The following is a 21,451-nucleotide window of genomic DNA, read 5'->3' on the forward strand; positions in this document are numbered from 1 at the left end:
ACCAATGTTGCAACTACTGTCCAGCTTTTATAATATATAAATATTCCTTCATTTAAACACCTGTTTCTAAGCAAACAAAGGTAGCACATTACACAGATGAAAAACAGAGCTTGAGTTACCACGATCTTCTTATCTTATGGGGCCACTTGGAATTTGTATTTGTTCTTAAAGTATAGTGCAAATTTTCAGGTGTAGTATTTTTGGTTGGTAAGTGTGAATTTTAGTTTACAGATAAAATATATTTGTTGCACTTATTACTACTGAAAATAATTTTATCAAATGGGAGGATGTTAAAAAATTATCTGCTCCAGCTACCAAATAATGTTACTATAGCAACCTATTTGATATAAATACACCTCCGAGTAAAAGCACAATTAAAATATATTTCTAGGCTTATGAAGTTTTCAATATAGTAAGTCAAATAGATATTGGAATGGGTAATTGCAATACTGCATAATTATGTACATAGCACCCTGTTGGGACAGAGAAAGGATAAATAGGAATATAAAGGGCCTTTAGAATTATTTCAGACCAATTGACAATGGCCCCAAAATTCTCAAAAAAAAAAAATTCCTTGGAAAGATACCATCTTGGAAATATTTTTAATCTTTTTGGTAGTATTTTCCAATATACTATGACCAAAAGGAAAATTTTTCAGACTAGAATTACATGTTTTATCTGTGTGCTTGCATTTTCATCTCTGTGTTATCTTTTGTACTTTCTATTTCTATGAAATAAAATATGTGAGTACAAATAAAAAACACTAGGCATAATTGTTCATTTGAAAATATTTACTTCAAGGAAATCTTGTGTTTGCCTATGGTTCATACACACATTTTTGCATCTATTAGTCTATTATCACATTGCTGTAAAGAAATACCTGACACTGGGTAATTTATGAAGAAAAGAGGTTTAACTGGCTCATGGTTCTACAGGCTGCACAGAACAGGCATCTGTTCAGCTTCCGGGAAAGCCTCAAGATATAATCATGGCAGAAGGCGAAGGGGGGAACAGTCATATCACATGGCCAGAGCAGGAGCAAGAGAGAGAGAGGGGAGGTGCCACACACTTTTAAACAACAAGATCTCTCGAGATCTCACTATTGACAGGACAGCACCCAAGACGATGGTGCTAAACCATTCATGAGAAACCACCTCCATGAGCCAGTCACCTCCCACCAGGCCACACCTCCAACATCAGGGATTACATTTTGACATAAGATGTGGGCAGGCACACACATGCAATCTATATCAATGTGTTTTGTTTCAAATAAGCTTTAAAAGCTGCGTACCAATTATTATCATTTTCAGTGTCAGAAGAGATACTCTATTGGGAAAAATATAAACACTTTTATTTAAGTAAGTGGTTCACAATATAATCTGTGAACTCTAAAGTTTGCTTTAAACTTTAAGAAAGCTTAAAGTTTGCAAGTTCTATTCAGTAATTACCTTGCTAACCTTTTTGGAACGTTATGAGTAAAATAAAGGAAGGACTTTTATTGCTTTGTTCTAAAATGGCATTTTAACCAACACCATGGATTTTTTAAAAAAATATATACATTAAGTAGAAAGAGAAAGAAGTCTTGTTAATATTGCAAACAAACTGGACAGAATGATATACTTAAATTTGAGGCACTCTCAAAGATTACAACACAATGGCATGTAGAAATAAGTAATACCTGGGACTAATGATTAGCTTTTTGTTCTTCTTCCTAAAAATATTATTTAAATAGAATAATTAGAGTTAGGTGATACATACAATGTAGATACATTTATACACATATACATGTATATGTGTGTGCATATGTATGTATATATCAGGTTGATTAACTTAAGGATCAAATCCCATAAGAGAAAATCTACCCATATAGCATAAAAGAGATAAAAATAAGAATTAGGCAATACTATAATACTTTAAGACACCCCTTTTTCAGTAACTTGTAATTTTTTGGAATTCAAGGGTTTTAAGGAGTAAAGTTTGGAATTTTCAGGACATAGAAAAATGTTGAATTATTTAAAATTCTCAGTGGAAAGAATCTATACTTCTAAATATGCCAGGGAGAATCTAAATGTGCTGCTCATAAACACACTTAGATTCAGAAAGCACATTTAAATTCAAATGTCTGTTTTCTGTAATAAATAAGCACTAGATCTGTAGTAAGATCGGAATTAGAAATAAAAATTAAATTCAATTTTAGTGTAAAAATAAACAAAAACAAATAACGTCATCTTTCACAATAACTTTAATATCTGAGTTCATTTATCTTTTTTTTTTTACAAATAATTTTATTTCTTTGTACATAAACGTTTTTAAAAAAGGTACTATGACTATCTGGGATCTGCTTTATGAATAAACAAGGTAGGGATATAATCTTAAATTCTCAGTAGCAGAGTTCATTCTGTTTTTTGTTTTGTTTTGTTTTGTTTTGTTTTGTTTTGTTTTGTTTTTTTGAGACGGAGTCTCGCTCAGTCGCCCAGGCTGGGGTGCAGTGGCACGATCTCGGCTCACTGCAAGCTCCGCCTCCTGGGTTCACGCCATTCTCCTTCCTCAGGCTCCCCAGTAGCTGGGACTACAGGCACCTACCACCACCCCCGGCTAATTTTTTGTATTTTTAGCAGAGACAGGGTTTCATCGTGTTAGCAGGATGGTCTCGATCTCCTGACTTCGTGATCCTCCCGCCCCAGCCTCCCAAAGTGCTGGGATTACAGGCGTGAGTGACTGTGCCCGATCCCATTCTGATTTAAAGTGGCTCAAACTACTAAGCTCAAATAGTAGTTAAAAGGACCCCTTGAGAAATAAAAAAACATTTTTTAGTAGATGGGAATGAATTGATATTCATCTCTTATTTCTTCTCCTAGATATCTAAGGAATCTATCCCAATATTTCTGGAGCAAATCTATTCTGAAAATATTTGTCTCATTAATATTCAGCAAAAAATGAAAGCTCTATAAAACACTTTTCATGAAGCACGATGGTAATATAAACCTTGATAAAAGCGGAATTTGTCAACAGCATTTTTTTCCTTGCCATCTTCTTTTCAAAGTCACGTAACACTTGTTAAACTTAGTAGAAGGTGGTATATTCTAACATTATGACATTCACTTTATCTTATTATAAACATAGGTTCCCATTTGCCACTGCTTTGTTTTTTTTGTTATATAAAATATTCACCCCTCTTCAGGCTTCCTGAGTCTGTTATGATTAGTATAGGGTGTTCTGTTTATTTTAAGTCATATGGAACAGTGAAGTCAACAAGAATCTAAGATTTTAGCATCACTCAGAGCCAACTTAATCTTTTATGTCACATAAACACTTGGAGTATTCAATCAAGTAAAGATAGGCTATTCTTCAACATCTCTTTGCTCATGGCCGAAAACAACTGTGGCCACCCTGGTGGAGCTCTGTGGACTAGAGATGTTTCTCATGATTTTTCAGTGAGTTCTTAGGGGCCCCAGCCTCTCAGGCAGGTTATCATGACTTTCCCTCTGAGCTGATGAGATCGAACATCAAATAAAAATGTTCCACCATGTCATATTTTTTTTAAAAAGAAATTGATAGTTGTGGATTACTAGCTTTTGACTTTGTCTAAGAAACTTTGGCTTCCTTACTTGTGAAATGTGGATCATATGAAAGGTTATAATCATTTCACTGGAAATAACAAATGTGGTGTGGAGGAAGCCCTCCCACAACGTCCCACTTCTGCCTAGACTCTAAAAGTGGCTAAAAGATAAAGACAAATGAGTCCTTGTCCGACAATAGAAATTTGATCCCTTCTCATGGCAACTCTAGCTCCAACTTGTGTCTCTGTCATGTTGCTAAGATGGACATTCCATGAATGATGGATGAAAGCTACTGAGGTTTGAGTTATGATTGTGTGCTGGGCTCTGTGCTAAGTGCCTGACGTTTTTTGTTTTATCTGATTTTCACAGCAAATTATTCACATTTTCAGACAAGGAGATTGAGACTTAAGTATTGGCAACAGTTAAAAGGTGGTGTTTAAAAATTTATGTGTCTCATTTCAGAGGTCATGATAAATGAATTGAAGTGCTTCTGTGCCTTATTCTGTCCCAGCGTAATCCTCTGGGTGATTAGAATTCATCGTCACCACTCTGCTTTGCTTGTTTCTTCAGATTCCATCCTTGCATTTAGAGCATTAATTGTATTAATTAGGATGGGTGATATTTTGCTGCAATAACAAGCAGCCCACAATCTCAATAGCTTAAAGCAGCACAGGTCTATTTCTTGTTTGTGTTACATATCCTTTGCTGGTCAGTTGGGGATTCTGCTCCTCAGTATCCATGCTCCACGGCTAAGGCTACTCTTCTAGTTGATCAATATAACATGTTTGTTTTCTACATCATAAAATACTATTTTATGTCCTCTGTTATGTGGATACACCCTAACTTTCTTAACAAGTCCCCGATTATTGCATCTAGATGGTTTCACAATATTAGTTATCTGATATTCCCATAACTGTGAGAAGATATATTCCCTGACGTTAAAGAGAACAGTCCTCAGCCGGGAGTGTTGGTTCAGGCCTGTAATTCCAGCACTTTGGGAGGTCGAGGTGGGTGGTTCACTTGAGGTCAGGAGTCTGAGACCATCCTAGCCAACATGGTGAAATCCCATCTCTGCAAAAATTAGAGGGGTGTGGTGGTGCACCTGTAATCCCAGCTACTCGGGAGGCTGAGGCAAGAGAATTGCTTGAGCCCAGGAGGCAGAGGTTTCAGTGAGCCAAGATCACGCTACCACACTCCAGCCTGGGTGACAGAGGGAGACTCCATCTAAAAAGAAAAAAAAAAAAAAAAAAAAGGCACAGTCCTCAAGAACCAGACCCTATCCAGACCCTATGGATTTACTGGATTTGTGCCAAAAGCTGTATGACATTAAGGAAGCTACTTAAACATCTTGCGTCTCAGTGTCCTCATATGTGAAATGTACTTGTAACTTATAGGGTAACTGTGTGGATTAATTGAGGATTTAGATGTATACAAAATGTGTAGACTATGGCTGGCTCATGATGGCTGCATATATATATATATATATATATATAGGTTAATAATTCACGATTAAAAACATAACAATTTCTGGGAGTAGAATATTCAAGTGACAGGTTATACAAATAAATATTAAGGCTTTCAATACACAAAGCAAAATTGAAATGTATTTTTAAACTGATTCCCTGAGAGGAGCTAAAATTACTCTATGGAGTAGATCATGCACCATTTTCTAATGAAGAGTAAGGAACGAATGAAGCCCTCAGCTGCATGTGGACAGCTCAGTGTTTTTTCAGTACTATTTTCATCCTAAATAACACCAGATCTACAGTCGCCTTTAATCAACTTCCTCTTTACACTCTGGCCTATGACCCACATAGAATTGTAGGAATATTTGTTCTTTGTTAAAAAGCTTATTTCTGGATCTCAGACTCTCTCTGATATAAGGCAAGCCCATCTGTCAGTCCCACCCTTCAGACCTTTAGCCCCTTTCCTTTATAAAAGGCAAGCAAGAACAATTCAACTTAACAAACATCGTTGATAGATGCAGGAACCAGTTCTACATTTTCTCTCCATATTTCAAGGCTCTCAGCAGCATATTCTTCCCCAGACATTTAATACATCCCATCAACATTTACATTTTTTCTTACCATAAGGCTATATCGCCTACACAATGTTTACATGAGGCAATGAAGTTTCCAAAAATAAAAAATATCACTACAGCACAGTCCATATGTTGTTAAGAGTATCTATTATTATACTTACTATTTGACTTTTTCTTCCTGAAGAATCTAAAAACCTTATGTTCTTTCTTGAAACTCCATGTACTTACTACATATTGCTTTTTACTAAAATAATATACATATTACAGAGAAATAAATGCAAAATTTGCATTTAATTTGCTAAACAAACAAATGAGTTGAATATTATAGTTTTAGAACAAAACATGTGGCCACATGTCAGTGTAATCTGAGAGCCTAGAAATCCCCATATTCATGGATGGAAACACTCAGATACCATTGATTTAGAAACTCAAAGTCCACTGAAAATGCAGAGCCCAGATTTAGCTCTTTGTTCCCTAACCCATCTGACTAGCATTTGGTTAATGTCAGTGTCTTGATAATACGTTTAGGGCAATCTCTTCCTCAGCATGATTAACTGTAATAGGGCTGCTGCTGAAAAGGTGTGCTTAATGTATTGTAAAGGGTCACAGATGGGAAGAATTAAGTCCAAGATGCCCAGCTAGCTAGACTATGAAAGACATAATCCATATTTAATATCCTTTCTCATTAACGATAACAGTCACATATAAGCAATTTCAGTTAAGAACTAATCTAAAGCGGTAACAAAGTTAGATGGCATCCCTAATTACAGAAGGTAGGGCTCCATTAGTCCCACCCACTATTGGCTGTTCATCAATGTTACTAGAAATTAATGTGGGTCTTATGACAATATAGGGTGCTCAAAGCAGATTTTTGGCATATGGCTATTTAAGAAAAAAAAAAGGATCAAGTTTATTGCACATCTTCAGTCATTTCTTTTAAAAAACATGATTAAAAAATCATCTAACTTAATATGTACTCATGTTTTTCTTTTTATTCTTTTTTGAAAATTAGTGGATATTTATAGGGCAATTTATGTATTCAGTATAAATGAAGCCTCTTTCAAAATATGACTATTTTTGAGATCATCTGATTTTGTTTAGTGGGATTAATTAAATTTATTTTCACCAGATAGACTCTCTTCTTTCTGACAGTACATTATAAAAATGACCTAATGCACTTACTAATTTACAACCAGACCAATTAAGGTGAACCTAGTGTCTGCAGCCTTGAAAGATACTGTTAAGTTAAAAAAAAAAATTGCATAGATAAGTTATAATAAAACCATCAAGGCACCCACAGCAGAAAGATACCCATGCTTGACTGTGTTCCAATTTAGTAGGAATTTTCCATATAAGTTTGAGACTTTGTACTCACGACCTTCACCAATTTCCTATTTCTCTTCCATATGGGATTATTAGCCCAGTGCACATTCATAAACTGGCATTCATTTGTTCAATTGGTATTTATTAATCACCGTACTGATCAACGTACTAAGAGAGAAACAGTTATAACAAAATAGACAAACTCTAATCTTATATTTCTAACCTCAATATTCTAGTAGAGGAGGTATGTTGCTCAACAAATATAAACACAAAAAAACATAAATTATTATGAATTTATACAAGAACAATTTATATAAACGTCTAATTAGGAATTTATTTTATAAAGCCATCAGTACCCTGATTTAAATCGGGTGAAATGGAGAAAGTCTTTTAAAAGGAGTACATTGAATAACAGGAATTTAGAAGACAGAGCAGGGGGGATCTTTCAGATCACACAGAAGAGAATGTGCAAGTTTCTTGGATGGTAATGAGCTTGGTGACATCAGGAAACTGAAAGAAGGACTGAGTGAATTTTTTGTTTGTTTGTTTGTTTGTTTTTTAAGTGTATTTTGCATGATTAATCTTGGGGAACAAATTATCATCAGGTGGTAAAGGATAAGTGCACATATTGTGTCACAGAATTCAATTTGCTCTGGCTTAACACAGAAGAATTTTTTCATAGTTTTGGCTGGATTTATGCCCAAGGCAGGCTCTTCTCAGAAGCTCCAGGCCCTGGGAAAGAATAACGTTCAATCTACCCACAGAGTCTGGCTCTAAATGGATAAATTCCACCAGCAATTGAATTGCATTGAGCTGCTTATTGCTTTATCATGTATCTGTTGCCTAGAAGCTCCTTAGACATCCTCTCTCCGTCTCAGTCAAATTCAGCCCACTACTGGATTTCTGGTCATCTAACCGCAAAAGAATGCTTGTATCTCCAACTCTTTTTCCTCATGATCTTCGGCAGACGTTTTCTTCTTGTTGCCCACCCTCTATCTCTTCACCTCTGGGGCTAATCAAACATTAAGCTTCCTAATTTCTTATTCCTTTTTCTTCTGTCAGTCAAATATCTTACATACCTATAACCAATTTGCCAAGATTACAGTTAAGACAAGTAAGTTGCTTTTTTAAAATAGCATCTCTTATCACCCATATTATCACATAAAACACATTAAGCTATAATGGAAATCAAGAGAATGAGAAGACAAGCCACAGACAGAGAGAAAATATTTGCAAAAGATACATCCGATAAAGGAATATCATCTAAAATTATGAGGAACTCTTAACACTCAATAAGAAGGAAACAAACGACCTGATTTTAAAAATGGGCAAAATACCTGAACAGATATCTCACCAAAGAAGACATACAGATGAAAAGCAAACATATGAAAAGATGTTCAATATCAGATGTCATTAGCAAATTGCAAATTAAAACAATGCTATACCACTACACACCTATTAATGCTCAAAACCCAAAACACTGACACCACCAAATGCTGGTAGAGATGGGGAGCAACAGAAACTCTCATTCACTGTTGGTGGGAAAGCAAAATGGTACACCTACTTTGGAAGACAGTTCAGCAGTTTCTTACAAAACTAAACATACTCTTATCATGAAATCCAGCAACACTCATTAGTATTACCCAAATGAATTGAACACTTATGTCCACACAAAAACCTGCATAGGAATGTTTATACTGGCTTCGTTTATACTTACCAAAACTTGGGAGCAACCAAGATGTCCATCAGTAGGTAAGTGGATAAATAAACTGTGGTACATCCAGACGATGGACTATAATTCACTGTTAAAAAAGTAGTTATCAAACTATGAAAAGAGATGGCAATAACTTCAATGTACATTGCTAAGTGAAAGAATCCAATATAACAAACTTACATACTGTGTGGTTCTAACTATATGACATTCTGGAAAATGTAAAGCTATGTAGATAGTAAAAGATCAGTGGTTGCCACAGATTGGTGGGGTGGGGGAAGAATAGGTGGAGCATACAGGATCTTTAGGCCAGTGAAACTACTTTATGTGAACCTACAGTGGTAGATATATGTCATCATACCTTTGTCCAAATACATAGAATGCACAACACCAGGAATGAGCCCTAACATGAACTACGGTCTCTGTGGGTATGTCAGTGTAGGTTCATGGATTGTGACAAATGTACTTCTCTGGTGAGGGATGTTGACAGTGGGGGATGCTATGCATGTGTTGGTGGAGGGCGGGGTACAGAAATCTCTGTACCTTCTGCTTAATTTTGCTGTGAACCCAAAATTGCTCTGAAAATGAAGTTTGTTAATAATTATTATTATATTTGTAAACAAAACAGACCAAAGCTTACAGCCAAGTATATTAAAATATATGAGTAAATACATTTGCATTTATACAAATACAACTACAAATTATAAGAAACCTAACGGAGGAAAAGTAGAGGTAAGAGTATATAACAAGTGAAATTTAAGTTAATTTAAACTTAAAGATGAGTAGCTATTAGTCGGATAAAGAGTGGGAAGGACAATTATTCCAGGAAGAAAGGTAAGTATGTGACTAAGAAAGAATGATATCGACAGTAAGGTCAAACACGTATGTTAAGAAATAGGTAATGGATGTAAGAAAGGTACTGGGGTGAAGATACTAAGAGACAAGAAACTGTTTTCTTCAAGCTTCCAGGCAATAAATATTTGGTTCTAAGGTGCCTGCATTAGTGGATTGTGTTTAAGATGTAACAAGTGAAACAAATTAACACATGCCAACTTAAATGGTATATTGAAAAAGGCTACACAGTATGGAATTATTTGTGGGGCATCCTGTGGCTATTACACTTACTAACTTGCAATATCAAAGCTATTCATTCTTTGGTGTGTGAATCTTAGTACAGGCTTTCCCATATTTATACTATTAGTGTAGATTCGTGTTTTCTATTTTACTTTGCTTTTAGATGATACCTGGAGCTGGACAAATTGAAAAGTGTGAAGGCACAGTTCCCAAGACAGCCCTCACTTCTAATAACAACTGCCAGTTTGGGTTGGAGGGGTTTTAAAACCACCCTCAAGCTGGATAATTCACTAGAAGGACTCACAGAACTCACCAAAAGCTGTTATTTCACAGTTATGGTTTACTACAGGGAAAGGATATAAGTTAGAACGAGTGAAACTAAAACAGGTATAAGGCAGAGTATAGAAGGTTTCCAAACATGAAGCTCCTGATTTCTCAGGATGTTCCATCCTCTCAGTATAGATATATGGCAATATGCAAAGAGGATTGCCAACCTGGGAACCTCACCCTAGCTTTGGTATCCAGAGTTTTTGTTGGGGCTTCATTATGTAAGCTTAATTGATTGACTGGTTGCCCACGTGATTGAACTCAACCTCCAGCCACATTCTGCCCCTATTCAGGATACCATGTGGCAACAGGAGCACATGATGAGTCACCTTGGTAGCATAAACTATTAGGTGTGGTAAGAGGGGCCCACCGTGAATAACAAACGCACTCCCAGGCAATTAAGCACAGTAACAAACTACAAAATTAGGAGAATCAGTATAGATGCTCACACCCAGTTATTGCTATGTTGTGGCTGGTGAGTAATTTCTGTCAGTCAGCTGGATCCAGTGCTTTTACAGTTGGAAAATGGGTCAGTTATATCACTTATCAAAAGGGTTCCAGGCATTAAAAACAAGTGGCAGTGGTGTTTAGTGAATTGTGTTTACATAAAATAAAAACGAAAGCCCTAGATAAGCCTCAAAACCTTGACAAATTCTGTGTCAGCATGGCATGTGATTGGATTCCACACAAGTCAGGTAGAGAAAGTCCTTGGGAGGGAAGTTTGGGTAATAGGTGTGGCATATTTTCAGGGCTACATCCAATGCTGTATTATCCAACTAAACAAACAAATTGTGTCTTATGTACTTCCTATTAAACTACAAAAGAGAAGGAGAGAGAAACAGGATGGAGAAATTTTGTCTATATTTTTACAACTAGAACATCTAGGAAGATGCTATTTTAAGTCCAACACAGTTCATTGCTTTACAGTTAGTAATGTTTTGTTTTATGAATTACATTTGTATGAAAGCTAAACTCAAAAGTTTTTAATCCAACTCTACCCAAGCCAATCGGAAGAAAATTTCTGAATGTCTTGATTTTAAGATTGAATAAACAGGAAGATGTCATAGACAGGGAAATAAGAACAACATTCAAAGTTCAACATCTGTGAGTAAATGAAATGTGACTGATAATCAAAGGAAAGAGCTCTTCCTTTTGTTTCTTTTAGATGGAAACTGAGAAGAAGCCACAGGTGCATATTAGATGTCTGATTCAGATGCAGGAAAAGCTCATTGAGAAAGAGAGATGAATTTCATCTAAGCATCTAGCTAAAAAAAAGTGGGAAAACACATCCTGCAAGGCATAGAAATAATGATATATTGATTGATGATTCATTCCATTTATATTTAGCATCTAGTGTCTGCAAGGTACTGTGCTAGATACTGGGGATAGTGGGAATAGAGAAATAAACAAAATAAAAGGAGTCGCGGCCCTCAGGTGGCTTATACTGTAAAGGCAGAGACATCCAACATACAACTTATTATGCACATAATAAGATATAATTCCAATATATCTTTAAAGGAGAATTATGACATGCTAGAGAATACCCAGGTGGGAAATACAACCAAGAATGTGTGTGTATGCGTGTGTGTGCACGCGCATACACTTTGAAAGGTGCACTTTGAAAGAAAGGAGCAAGGCATGTGCACTTTGAAAGAAAGGAGCAATGAGGAAAGACTTTTCCAAGGAGGTAACATTTTGAGTCAAGACCAAAAGGATGATGATAAATTAACCAAGTGAAAACAGAGGGTGTTGGTAAGAGCAGCTGATAGGCAGAAACAACATTGTATCAATGTCTCTATGACTGGAATTTAGATAGCAAGAGACATAAAGTGAGGGTACTAATGTTGAGATGATGCATAACCAGATGAGACCTACTAATAATTGGGTGTCCAATATGTGGAAATACCTTAAGCGTATCCCGGAATGATCAATGTTATCAGAAGGTTATTCTGTGAAATAGAGAATGGATAAAGCAAGATCAACATGGAAAGCCAGAAGGCCAATTAGGGGTCTATCTTCTTAGGTCATCAATCTATAATGGTAGCTTGGACTAGAGTCACAGAGTGGACATAGAGAAAGGTAGGCAGATTTGGGAAATATTTTAGGAACTAACATTGACATTGTAAGTTTAGTAATTGACAGTTTAATGGCTGAAAAGGGGGTGATGTCTAAAATGACTTCCAAGTTTTTGTGTCTCGTTTTCGAACTTATAATTTTGAAAGAAAAAAACAAGAATTGACTTTAATTTCTTCAAGACTCTTGAACCTCTAACAAAAAAAATTTGCCTCTTTTTTGATATTTGTGAAGATGCGCTTTAGTAGAATTAAACATACGTTTGGTAGACGGGATTCTGACCTTTCCTAGTGCTATATCAGATTCTTTTCTTTAAAATGGGAAGTAGGGATGAGGGTTTCTTAGGAAAATAAATAAAAAGCAGTGGATGGGTGGCAGTGATGAAATACGTTCACAGAGCCTATTCACTTGTCACTTGGCAGTGACCTATATTATGGAGCCTTGCTACCATTTCTGACAGTTTCATTAGATAAGTCAAGTTCAGGGCTGTCAGAAAAGCTAAGATCTCTTCTCTTCCGTCTTAAAAAATGGTCCAGAAATTTACTTTGGCATATTTGCAGAAAAGAGCCTGGAACTGCTATCTTCGGAGACATCTGCTTGCAAGGTTGTGTCTTGGTTGGTGTCTATGAGCTTGTGTGGCAAATGGTTCCCTGCACTAATATAAAACTCTCCCTAAGTAATAACAGTGGCTCACTGTGCCTAAATCATATAAACAATATGGTTTATGCTAGACATCTGCTTTCCTTTTGGAAACCTGACATTTTGGTACAAGCTACATAGAGAGTGCCCATGTGACCAGCCCCCAATAAAAACCCAGGGTGCTGAGTCTCTAACAAGCTTCCCTGGCAGACAACATTTCACACATGTTGTTACAAATCACTGGCTGGGTGAATAAAGAACGTTCTGTGTGACTCCCCTGGAAGACAACTCTCTATGGCTTATGCCTGGTTTCCTCTGACATCTGCCCCATCTACTTTCTCCCTTTCTTGATTTGGATTTGTTCCTGTTCCCTGTAACCAATCTTTACCATGAACATGATTATAAGTTGAGTCCTATGAGTCCTTATAGGGAAGTATCAAACTAGGGGGTGGTCTTGGGGATCCCCAACACAGTAAATTATGGAGAACATTATCTTGCTGTCACCTGAGTTATTCCTTTAACAAGGCATTGGACATGGATTATCAATATAATAATTCAAGAGAGTAATGAGCTTGTCATGTACTTTGGGTCAAGATTATTTAGGACAATCTCAAATGTGAGCGCATCCCTTTAATATATCTTGAATTTGTTCGATTCACCTGAAGAAGATGAAAGTATTATTAGAATTATAATATTGCATGTGATAATCTCCAGGAGTATAAAAACAAAAATGTCACTGATGTAAGTACTTTGGACTTCGTTTTCATTAAATTTTCTTTCTTGCTCACATTCATATCATTGATGTTATATTCCGACCACAAAAGCTTTATATGAGAAGGTTGTAGTATTCAAAATGTTTTCTAAACAAAGGTAAAATATCTCATTGAAATGACGGTGAATGAACAATATACAGGAAGCAGCTGAAAACTGCTTCATGCTAAAAGCTTCCTGTGCCACAGAAGATGGAACAGCATAAATAACATTGTCAACCATACGTGACCCCTGGATTTGAATTGTGATTGCAGAAATGGCAATGTCCTTTCATTTAGGCAATTACCAAACCTCTTAGAGCAACTTATGTGTGCAGGGTCCAAGATTCTTATTACCTACTGAAGCCTTTATTACCCTGCACAAATTTAGCACTCACTCTCTAATGCTCTGCTTTATCAAATTCTCATAAAATATCAATAATGTGCCCTGAAGAATTTTCTACATTTTTCCCCTCCGGAGCCATAACACAGTTCTTTAACCTCTGGTTATTATTTTTCAGTTGAAACATACTAGGCTTCTCTTGAAATGTATTCCTAACCCTACCTCACCCAGGTCCATGATTGGATTGACACTGTGTGTGTGTGTGTATGTGTGTGTGTGTGTCTACTAAAAATGTCCTTGGGTAAGGATAAAGAGTAATTGTGAATATTAGCCCATGCTTCACTTTATGTGATTTTTGAACTCATTCTTAAGCTCTCCTAAGGTTTGAAAATAAAAGTTAAATATTTACCAAGAGATTATTACTTGCCTGATACTATTCTATGTGTTTTTTCTAAACACATCAACTCATTTAAACCTTACAGTAGGCTGGGCACAATGGCTCATGTCTGCAATCCCAGCATTTTGGGAGGCTGAAGCTGGTGGATCACTTGAGGTCAGGAGTTCGAGACCAGCCTGGGAAACACTGTGAAACCAATCTCTACAAAAAATACAAAAATTAGCTGGGCATGGTGGCGGGTGCCTGTGATCTCAGCTACTTGGGAGGCTGAGGCAGGAGAATCGCTTGAACTCAGGCGATGGAGGTTGCAGTGAGCTGAGATCGTCCCACTGTACTCCAGCCTGGGAAACAGAGCAACACCCTGCCTCAAACAACAACCACCACCACCACCACCAAACCTCACAGCAGCTTATGCGTTAGGTACTATGGTTATCTTCATTATATCAATGGAGAAACAAGACACAGAGGGGTTAAGCCCCTTGTCCTAGGTCACACAGCTCTTCAGGGGAATAGCCAGCGTGGGATGGGTCGGTCTGGTTCAAGCCTGAGCTCTCAACCTCGGGGACTTACTGTCTCTGAATATTCATCCCTTGTTTTTCATATTCACCCCCTCAGTCACCGGTGACTGTGGTTCCGTCTAATCACACTTCATTTGTTTCTGCAGCTGTATGCTTTTCTACACTTTTGCCCATGATGTGCTTTGTCCTATGCATTCTCAGTCTGCCAGCTCTTCACTCAGGCGCCCTCTCCTGTAAAAGCGTTTCACAGTCTGATAGGCAGCCTGAGAAACACCGTGCAGACAGCGCAGGAACAATTATTGCCCGTGGGGCTCAGACTGTGAGCAAAGAGTAAAAGATTATTTCTGATTCCATTACTTTCAATTATTTAGACTCCCTTATCCTAATGTGAGGAAGTGGAACTACAGCAAAAATCTAGACTTCTAACATCAAAGAACGCAATTCCAAAAGACAAAAATTCTGACAAAAGAGGGCCCAGCCTTGCTTTCTCAGTATTGAATCCATCTTTGACTGTAGAACGTGTCAGACAGTTTTAAACACACGCCGTCAGTTTCTACTGGGAGGCTTTACAACATTTTCCCTTCCAGTGAAATTATATAATTCTCATTAAAATATTATCTTATGGTTCAAATGACTAGCAAATACTATATTCTCTGAATCCAAGAAAGTTGAAATTTGGTAGGAGAAGAAAATTTCACTAACTACTACATGTTTTGTTAACAAAAGAATCTCCTTAGCTTACCACATAGAACTTCTTTATTTCTTTCCTTCTTTTCTTTCCTTCCTCCCTTCCTTCTTTCCTTTCTCTCTTTCTTTCTTTTTCTCTTTCTTTCTTTCTTTTTCTTTCTTTCTTTCTTTCTTTCTTTCTTTCTTTCTTTCTTTTCTTTCGTTCTTCCGTTCTTTCGTTCTTTCTTTCGGTTATAACATTCTGGATACTTTTCAGTCATGCCACACTTATTCTTTCCCAGTCTCTAGTTCTCTGTCTCAGAAATAAAACATTTTCCAAAACAGTACCGAGAATTTTCTAATTCCTCAGAATATCTATAATGTTAAACGGATGGAAAATCTTAAGGTTTTTCAAGTGTAGTATTTTATTTCTTGTAAGTGACAACTATTTTCAATTTTCTCTCCTCTTTCCTGAGCAAGTTTCCCAGGTCATTTTCTAATCTGTTAATTCTATTAATAAACTAAAGAAATCTCAACAGAAAGAAGCAAATGGAAACTGTTGATAAGACTCATCAGTCTTACATATTTCTCAGGTAAATTAGTTTTTTAGACTGGAGTCCAGTTTAGGACTATTTGTCAATTGTTTATAAATGGATTCTTTTGGAAATATTAAGAAAAATTAGAGATTCACTGGAGTTACTTGAATGGAGAAAAGGACTTAAGTAGTACTCAGTGGTGTCCTTCACCAAATTAAATTTTCCTGAATATGAAATTGTATCTTACATTGTTGGCTATAGATTTCACAAAGAGGGATTATGTATAAGAAACATGATGGAAACTATATCTCATAAAAGTTTATGATTCAGGCCCCACTCACATTTCATGAGCATCTGTAATAACAAGCAATTATAATTTGCAAGTAATAAGAAGGTGGATAAATGGATGGATGGATAGATGGATGAATGGGCAGGTGGGTGGATGGATGAATGGATAGATGGATAGATGAATTCAACACTCGCTTTACATATAGAGTGATGATGATTCATTATTCCTTCAGCTCTCATTTTCCCATGTGCACTAGGGTCATATAGATGTTTCTACTTGATGCTTGATAAGTGTTTCAAACTTAACACATCCAAAATGTCTTAATTTCTTACCCTGCTCACCTACATCTCTTCACCCCCACCACCCTCCAAAGCTACTTTCCCCCCATTATTCCAAAAACCAGTTCTTTGCACCATCATTCATTCCATTAATTTGCCAGCCCCAAAATGTATCATCCAGGTTTCCTTTCTTCAGCACTATCTCCCTACCTCCAATCTATCAGCAAATCCTGTCAGCTCTGTCTTCAAAATATATCCCAAATCCCAACACTTCTGACTATTTTCATGATCGTTTATTCAAATCTCTGGGCAATAGCATCCTAATTTGTTTCTCGATTTCTACAGTCCCCTTCTACAACCAATTCTAAAATAGCAAAAAATAGGATATTAATATGTAGATCTATTATTCTCTGATGGAAACTCTTCAATGGTTTCCTATTGCAATTAGAATAAAGTTAAGATTTCTTCTTATGGCCTAAATGATCCACCAGTGTCTGATCCCTGCATACCTCTGCTGGGTAATCTCTTACTGTTCATTTCCTTGCCCATCCTGCTCCATGTCAAACTCTTTCTGTTAAGCCTCGTCACTAGCTGGTCTCTCTGTCCAGAAAGCTGTTCTTCCATCCCTTTCACTGGTCAGCTTCTTCCTATCATCCACACCTCTATTAAACTGTTATCTTCTCAGAGAGGTCTTCTTCAACCAGCCTAATCAAATAGCTGCCCTCACTGTCCATTCTATTACCCTGTTTTATTTTCTTAAAATCACCTATCATTATCTGATACTGTGCTATTATATACATCTTTATTGTATTTATTTGTTTAATATTTTTCTTCTCCCAATCAAATGCAAGCTTCACGTGGTAGGGTCTTTGTCTGTTTTATTAACTTCTGTGTTTCCAGTGCCTAGCATGGGGATTGTCATGTAGTTGGAGCACAAATAATATTTGCTGAATAATTGAGTAAATAAATCATATAAGATAATTTACATAACCACCTTGTAAGATGAGTGGCATCATCACTGGAATTTCAAGGCAGTAAAATTAGCTTTCTAAAATCACACCTGGTCAGACTCAGGACTCTTCACACAATTTCTAGTTTCATCTCCATCAATGATGGTTCCTCTCAAATGTTTCCCCACGGTGAACAGATATTTACATTAATGTTCAAATTAAACTACATTACTCAGTATATTCCCATCCCACCTTAAAAAGAAGTCAACTTTCCACATACCTTAAGGAACAAATTATGTCAGGACGAAGACACAAACATTTATTACTGCCAATGCAGCATGAGAACAACCCAAAAACTGCAAATTAACTGGACATAATTTTGGTTGTGTCGTTCTCTAGAGCCCTTCCCTGAATGAGAAAATAATTGAGGAAAAATGTAAGTGAAAAGGAGAAGCTTTCATCTGGGATGCATAGAAAGTGTAATTGGAAACTTAGGCATGTGTCAATCACTTCTGGAGAATTTCAGAGCCTGGAGACCAGAGGTTCTCAAGAAATGAGTCATTACTTCAAGAACAGAGAAATGCAGTAGGTTAAAAAAAAAAAACGATGTTGCTGCAGCTTTTGGGTTTACACTTGTTGCAGTTTATTCAATTTAGATATCTTTCTGAAACTTTAGATCAAGTCTAAAAAGTAATGTCACAGGCAGGCATTTGTTTAATTCACTAATGAATATTTGTGATAAAAATTTTGAGCTTTAAATAAAGTTCTGGGTCTATGCCTGTGATTGCAGGAAAGCAAGAACTCCTGGTGTTTTTCACAATAATTTTTACTTGGAAATATTACTCTGGTGAGGATAATAGGGACTTCACAAAACAGGGAGTGCTATGGCACTTTTATAGACATAAAAGATACCAGTTCTGGTTAAAGATGGCAGTTAAAGGTTAATGCTTAAGAAATCTTGATCACTATTAATATCAATAACTTTATCCAGCATCTGTTTTGTGGAAGAACTGATGGTGTAAATAAATCTATTACACAATCTGTCAAGAATATTGCAATCCATAAAGAAAAATAATATGTATGCCTAACCTATTATCCATTTTTGCTTCTTAAGAGTTTCACTCTTTTTGCCCAGGCTGGAGTACAGTGGTGCGATCTGGGCTCACTGCATCCTCCACCTCCTGAGTTCAAGTGATTCTCCTGCCTCAGGTTCCCACTACCACACCTGGCTACCTTTATTTTTTTTCTTTTTTTTTTTTTCTTTTTTTTTTGTATTTTTAGTAGAGGCGGCATTTCACCATGTTGGAATGTTGGCATGTTGGCCTGACTGGTCTCGAACTCTTGACCTCAGGTTATTCACTGGCCTCAGCCTCCCAAAGTGCTGGGATTACGGGCATGAGCCACTGTGCCCTGCCCCAATGTTCTCTTTAGCTTAAGTTACCTAGAGTTGGTTTCTGTTGTTTGCAACTAGAGAACCCTAACTAATTTTTACACTAAATCTTTCTGAAAAATGCAGATTTAGTATTTTCGGGCTTCAGAATGAGAATGTGCTTATCTTTTATCCAAGGGACCAATTTGACTATAAGAAATGCACAGAGGTAGAGAATAACATGAAGGCCTCTTAGATATTTTTATTTAGAAAAGAAAGGCATATTCACCAAGAATCTTAGCATTACTAAAGATATGTACTGTCTACCAGATACTAGGATGAATCTTAGAAACAACAACAACAAAAAATCAGTCTTCATTTTAGACAATTAAAGTTGTCAAATAAATTCAAGAGCTGCTAGAAATCTGAAGAGTCGTGTTAAAGAACTTGGTGTTTCACATATCCATGAAAATGAATTGATAGAGAAAGCAGCTGCAGAAGATTGAAGTGTCAGATTTCTTTGTCTTCACTTTCAACAGGAGGAGCTGTACCATTTTCTATGGGCCTGAGACTTTCTCAGGAAGCTTCCCAGTCAGGGGAGGATCCGGATCTCTCCATGGCAGGGATTAGCAGGATCCACTGCAACAGGGAAGTTGGTGGGACATGCGTTAAGATGCCACTTTTCCATGATCCCCAGACGTAAAGAAAAAACCGAAAGTGGAGGCTGGCTATATAGCCTTAGAATGATGCTGGCAGTAGCTTCTGTTTACATTGCTAAATTAGAGTCAGAAGCTAATGTATTTGGTATGGTTGTGCACGTCCAATGCAGGCAAAGATTTCTGCCCCACACTTAGTTGTTGGTAAGAGTAATTCAGTCTTGTATTTAAGCAATAATGTGAAATAGCCACCAGGAATCTTAAGAAAGTGCCAGACACTTATCCATTTACAACAGTCCAAAGACATTTATTGTCTTACCTTGAAGCAACTAGAATTCCTGGATCTTTTGACATTGAAACCATCATTCCATCACTTCAGTCTTGAGGACTGCTAGGAATTGTAGCCTCCCTTTGTACCTTTTAGAACTTGGCAGTCAGTAAAGGACGTACACATGCTCCTCTTCACTGGGAATCACTTCTCTGGGCCTCCTCTGAGTGAGGCCAGGAGCCCTGCCTGATCTATACCTGCTGAGCCGTTGTGACTTTCTCCATGGCGGCATGGCTCCAGCCCACCACGCTCCCGATGAAGCTTCTTTTTGCTTCACTGCGGCTCTTGATAAGCAAGCCTTTAATCAGCAACTCAGGTTTATATCGGAGCACTTTTATTATAAAATAATATATTTTAAGTAACAAAGTTTGAGACTAAACATAACCCTGATACATTTTATTTTTTCTTGGTCCCATTAGGTAAAGCAAGTAGACATTCTTTATTTAATTAGTCTATTGCAATCTTAAGACACGGAATTCTATTTTAGATACAAAGTTGGAAAAATTAAAATGAATTTTAACATATATATCATTCTTATATATATTTATTTCTATGTATGAAAAATATCAAGATATAATCAGTGAATCTTTCAGTTTGCCTCGTTCACTGGGGCTTAGGATGTTAAAGAAGAGAACAAAATTCAGTTGAGACTGAATTTAAAAAATGAATATGAGAATTGCCTGGATTTGAGAGTACCTAGTGTCAAGAATCACGAAGCCCTTTATTAGCCTATCTTTGTAATTAAACAACCACATATTACAGTTTTATATTGATAAAGGGTTTACCAAAGACTCTTATAGTCTTTAATCCTACATTTCATTCATAAGAAGCGTGGATATAGTTTTGATTGTTGTTATTTTTTCCTTTTATAATATGAAATGGTTAAAAATAGCGGCACAGAGTAAAAATATGTCAACATATGGAACATGGATAGGTTTGTTTGTTTTGTTTCCTTAAGTTATAGTTTACAAGCATTTCAGATTCCCCACACATACACTCACATTTGTTAGCTGTTATTACAGTAGCCATTATGCGAATGGATAAACAGATGGTAACATAAACGAGGCTTTCTAAAACCTGCTTTCTTGAGTTGTTCCTTCTATGGTTCTAGCCGTGCTGAGTTTAAGCAATAAGATTGTTAGACAATCATTTATTTCACTGTTATTGGGAAGAGGTAACTAATATTTTAAGTGCCTGTTTTGTAGCAAATACTGCCCTGAAAATTTTCTATTTGCTACAACTAAATCTTCACAGCATTGTTGAGAAGTACGAGATTATCTATATGTTATCCCCAATGAAACTGAGTCACAGAGGTTACCTAGCTTGATGAGGGCTACCCATCTATTCTGAATGGCACCAGACCCCAAATCCAAATCTGTTTGACTCCATGCTCTTTCCATCTGTCTCTTGCCAAACATTATTTTTATAAAGTACCCCTAAAGGCAGACGAGAATGAATATACACCCCTAGGGAATCTGGGGGTGTAGTTCAAAGGGAAACACAGCAAGTGTGAAATTTCTTTGAAGTTTCATCTTTTATCTTTAACGTGCATACAGTCTACTCCATAGTATATCTATATTTGTTTTAATATAAAATGTTTGTTTTCTAAAATCTTCAAATAAAA

Source organism: Trachypithecus francoisi, unplaced genomic scaffold (genome assembly GCF_009764315.1).
Source record: "Trachypithecus francoisi isolate TF-2019V2 unplaced genomic scaffold, Tfra_2.0 Lachesis_group11, whole genome shotgun sequence".
In the NCBI taxonomy this organism is placed as follows: domain Eukaryota; kingdom Metazoa; phylum Chordata; class Mammalia; order Primates; family Cercopithecidae; genus Trachypithecus; species Trachypithecus francoisi.